At 31.6% G+C, this 5,147-nt stretch overlaps 1 protein-coding gene across 9 annotated transcripts in view; it reads right to left on the bottom strand.

Annotated features, from left to right (window-relative positions):
* Positions 1-5,147, bottom strand: part of LOC111634951 (acyl-coenzyme A synthetase ACSM3, mitochondrial-like) — a 16,869-nt gene extending 11,722 nt beyond the window's left edge. For 4 of the 9 annotated variants that reach the window (XM_023379792.1, XM_023379791.1, XM_023379799.1 and 1 more), the window contains exon 1: positions 656-718. The gene's annotated coding sequence lies outside the window, so the exon portion shown is untranslated. Of the gene's footprint in view, positions 1-655; positions 719-4,116; positions 4,225-4,458; positions 4,712-4,911 lie in introns of those variants that run through there. The other 5 variants (XM_023379796.1, XM_023379798.1, XM_023379795.1 and 2 more) reach the window with 5 other exon arrangements.

Below are 5,147 nucleotides of genomic sequence, written 5' to 3'. Positions count from 1 at the left end.
CAGTGATGGGCAAACTTTTTAAAGAGCGGGCCAAAGGAAAAGAAGAAAACTTTAGGCGGGCCAATATAATTGTAACCTAGCGCTGCATCTGAAAATCCAGGTGGCGCTATAAAAACATGTGCAGGCCGTCCGCCATATTTCTTTTTCTCTCTTTCGGCTACGCTACGCACGACGAGTGGATGTTCTGTACCGAAGCATGCTTGTAACTGATCGAGCTTTTACTCAATAAGTGTAAAACAAAATTTTGTACATGATTATAAATAAACTTTCATGGTGAGATATAAAGCTTCGGTTATTTTGTATAATCAACGAACACTCAAGTTAAGTGGTGCGTCAACCACCACAGCCTGTATTCTTTTTTACTCGTCAGATTAGGAATAATGTCGCGCGGGCCGGTTAGAACATTTCAGGCCGTAGTTTGCCCATCACTGGTATACAAAATTGTAAAATTCTGGTTTTTATTAATAAACTATTTTTTCTAATTATAATTGGAATTTGTATTATTTTCAACGCGTGAATAAATAACATTACTTTTCGAGCATCATTCTACAATAATAAACTCACAGACTGGACAATAAAGATTATAACTTTTATATATCATTTTTTACTGCATTAATGTCTAGAATACATAAATTAGAATGAGAAGAAGTCTTACCTTTCCTTTGTTTTGCTTCTTGTTAATTTTTTGAGCACAAGAAGTTTTTAAAATGAATCCATGTCTCTTNTTACAATTTAGTAATTTCGTTATTCTTATAGGATTATAAAGTTTAACTTGAAAATTCACCCTCCATAATTGTTTGAAAATACAAACCATTTTACTTTTAATTAAATAAGATAACAAGAGAACTTGCAAATTCTGATAAGCAGTCTATTGTAAAAAGTTTTGTGTTTCAATGACAATCGTTTATCGCTCTCTGACTTGATTTTTAAAGCAAACCTATATTTGTCATTATAATGGGCGTATTCTTGATTACAGCTATCGTATTTATCGTATAGTTGTAAAGCAAGTCTGAAATTGGATACAGGTAACAGGAAATGATGTTTTATTACGTAATAGTGGTATTTTTAAATTGATTCACGTGACAAAGCTATAGGGAAACGTCATTTACAGATCACATAATCCTGACAGCTAAGATATATCTGCGTGGAGATGATCGTAAAATAAAAGTTATGTATGGCATCATCTGTTGCTTCGATAACTTCTGTGAACATAAAAAAAAAAAAAAAANTGATTCACGTGACAAAGCTATAGGGAAACGTCATTTACAGATCACATAATCCTGACAGCTAAGATATATCTGCGTGGAGATGATCGTAAAATAAAAGTTATGTATGGCATCATCTGTTGCTTCGATAACTTCTGTGAACATAAAGAAAAAAAAAAAAGATTAGAAAACAAGTACAAAATAATAATCTCATTTCTCGGTTTTTGAGCTAGTTTTGATGTAAATGTGAAACAGTTTTTCTGTATCAGTGTTTCGCTTATTAAATACGTTTATTCCTAATTTTTTATCTTCTTATTACAAATTTCTAACATTAAAAGCTGACATCTGTTAATTAAAACCATAACTTTTTTTAAGGCTAAGCTTTCCCCCTGCCAAAACAACGAATCATTTGAAACTGTAATAACCCCTTGAGTAAGCTTCCGCTGACTTCAGAAAATATTTGACAAGTTCGACAGTCACAGTACTATTTTCTATACAGTTTATAATGGAAGTGTGAAAATAAACTAATAGGCTATTAGATACAAGTCCCGCCGAACCGCATAAAAGCGCTCCGGCACTCCACTTGTTGTCATAATCNAACAAGTAGAAAATAATAATTTCATTTCTCGGTTTTTGAGCTAGTTTTGATGTAAATGTAAAACAGTTTTTCTGTATCAGTGTTTCGTTTATTAAATACGTTTATTCCTAATTTTTTATCTTCTTATTACAAATTTCTGGCATTAAAAGCTTACATCTGTTAATTAAAACCATAACTTTTTTTAAGGCTAAGCTTTCCCCCCTGCGAAAACAACGAATCATTTCAAACTCTAATAACCCCTTGAGTAAGCCTCAGCTGACTTCTGGAAACATTTGAAGAGTTCGACAATCACAGTACTATTTTCTAAACAGTTTATAATAAAAGTGTCAAAATAAACAAATAGGCTATTAGATACAAGTCCCGCCGAACGACATAAAAGCGCTCCAGCACTCCATTTGTTGTCACATTCGGTGTGTAGATTGTCTTGTCCGTGTTTTGACCCACCACTGTCCCGCCGAACGACATAAAAGCGCTCCGGCACTCCACTTGTTGTCATAATCGGTGTATAGGTTGTCTTGTCCGTGTTTTGACCCACCACTGTCCCGCCGGACCGCATAAAAGCGCTCCGGCACTCCACTTGTTGTCATAATCGGTGTATAGGTTGTCTTGTCCGTGTTTTGACCCACCACTGTCCCGCCGGACCGCATAAAAGCGCTCCGGCACTCCACTTGTTGTCATAATCGGTGTATAGGTTGTCTTGTCCGTGTTTTGACCCACCACTGTCCCGCCGGACCGCATAAAAGCGCTCCGGCACTCCACTTGTTGTCATAATCGGTGTATAGGTTGTCTTGTCCGTGTTTTGACCCACCACTGTCCCGCCGGACCGCATAAAAGCGCTCCGGCACTCCACTTGTTGTCATAATCGGTGTATAGGTTGTCTTGTCCGTGTTTTGACCCACCACTGTCCCGCCGGACCGCATAAAAGCGCTCCGGCACTCCACTTGTTGTCATAATCGGTGTATAGGTTGTCTTGTCCGTGTTTTGACCCACCACTGTCCCGCCGGAACGCATAAAAGCGTCACAGCACTCCATTTGTTGTTATAATCCGTGTGTAAATAGTCTTGTCCATGTTTTGATATTTTTGTTTTGGTTATCGCCGCATTAGTTATGGGAATTATATTGTTTTAATTGGCGTGTTGTATTTTATTACTTATAGTAATAAATTGTTTTAATTTTGTGATTATATGTATAAGTTTTGTTTCATTAAAGCTTTTTTGTATTTGTGGCCGTTTTGTCCAAAATGCTGTTTTTGATATGATATAACGCATGTCTATGATGTTGTTCACTAAAAATATGTATTTATTATCGTTATAAAATATAAAACATTATTATTTTATTAAAGCTTTTTGTATTTGTGGCCTTCTTGTCCAAAATGCTGTTTTTGATATGATATAGCACATGTCTATGATGCTGTTCACCAAAAATATGTATTTATTATCGTTATAAAATATAAAACATTATTATTTAATTTAATTTAAATAATATATTTAAAATTATATTATTCAAAATAATATAATATGTATATATCCTATGTTATCATTGATGAAGTTTTATATTAAATTTAAGTGGAGAACTAATTTAGCAATTTTTTGAGTTTATGTTAATGTCTTGCTCTGATTATAATTAAATTTGTATGTTAATGTGTTTTTTTTGTTATTCTTAAAACTGTGTTTAGATTTGTTATAGGAAAAAAAACATTAATAAAAGTTTTATTTGTGTATATAAAATCAATTAGTTCTTAAAATGGGGAAGAAATTGTTTTTCATCACAACGATACAAAATAAAATTGAAATATACTTACTATACAATCAAACAAAAATTTATAAATAATACATTACATAAAATCATTATATGTAATATATTATACTGTATAATAATAATAGAATTTTCAACAAATAAATAAGAAATATAAAAGTAATATTATAGAAGGAGTGGAAAGGTTAATAAAATCATTATAATAAGAAAACGTTATTATTTTCATTTCATTTGTATATGCTATGGGGAGAAGGTTTCAGTGGAGGGAATCTTATGAATTTAATTTTCGAATGAACTGTTTTTATGGTATGTTAAACATTGAAAAATAATACATAAATTGTAAAATTCTGGTTTTTATTAATAAATTATTTTTTCTAATTAAAATTGGAATTTGTATTATTTTCAACGCGTGAATGAATAACATTACTTTTCGAGCATCATTCTACAATAATAAACTCACAGACTGGACAATAAAGATTATAACTTTTATATACCATTTTTTACTGCATTAATGTCTAGAATACATAACAAATTCGAATGAAAAGAAAAAAGTCTTACCTTTCCTTTGTTTTGCTTCTTGTTAATTTTTTGAGCACAAGAAGTTTTTAAAATGAATCCATGTCTCTTTGGAAAGTGGATTATAAAATTTGAGAATGATACTTCTTCCTAGAATAATTTAAGAATTTAAATATTAAGAATAGAAAAGATTGAGATGATTCATTAGATTAGCTAATTAATTAATTTAATATTAAAATAATTTTTTAGTACAGGACATTTATCGCTTCATTCAAAAGAATATAAGACAATATGCAAGCGAATATCATTTATAATCTGATAATTTAATTCGATGCTAAGTGGAAACAACCTTAAATATTTTAAGTAAAAATTTAAGACTTTTACATTTAATATTCTATCGACAATTATTCAATTTTGATCGCTTATAAATAAAAAACGTTACATTGCCTGCGTTATTCGGGTTTATGTAATTAAACATTTACGAAAAATCTCGAAATGGAGGGAAAAATAACTCGCAATTTCCAGAAAACTTTCTATTTCAAGATGGCGTCGGCAATACGAAATCGAACGAATTCGAATCGGTGGAACGTGCGATAAATGCGTCACACGTTACGTCATACCTTCTACGTCAGAATATTAACTAATTGCAAATGTTTTCTTTAAAATGCCAAAATAGTCCTCTTTATTTGTAAAATATCGCTAAGATATTTGTAGTAATAAATAAAATTATAAAAACGCATTCCGTAACCTTACAGGTTACAGGCCGCAAATCTAGGTTTAAAGCGTATCTAATTTAAATTATTTAATTTTGATATAAATCGAAAAATATTAAGTTACCTACGTTACGCGAGTTTTCATTATTAAAATTTGTACGAAAAATGTTAAAATGGAGGGAAAAAGAACTCGCAATTTCCGGAAAGCATAAATTTCCAAGATGGCGTCGGCAACAATACGAAATGGAACGAATTCGAATTTGTCGTTGCAATGCGTCACGCGTTACGTCACGAGTTTTACGTCATAGATGTAATATTTCGAGTATTTTAATTGCATTTTTTAAAGGAAACTTTATTTTT

This window comes from Centruroides sculpturatus, unplaced genomic scaffold, assembly GCF_000671375.1.
Source record: "Centruroides sculpturatus isolate CEXI.00-Female unplaced genomic scaffold, Cexi_2.0 scaffold891, whole genome shotgun sequence".
Classification (NCBI taxonomy): Eukaryota; Metazoa; Arthropoda; class Arachnida; order Scorpiones; family Buthidae; genus Centruroides; species Centruroides sculpturatus.
The sequence above is the reverse complement of the archived record's forward strand: the minus strand, read 5'-3'. Positions and strand labels throughout refer to the sequence as shown.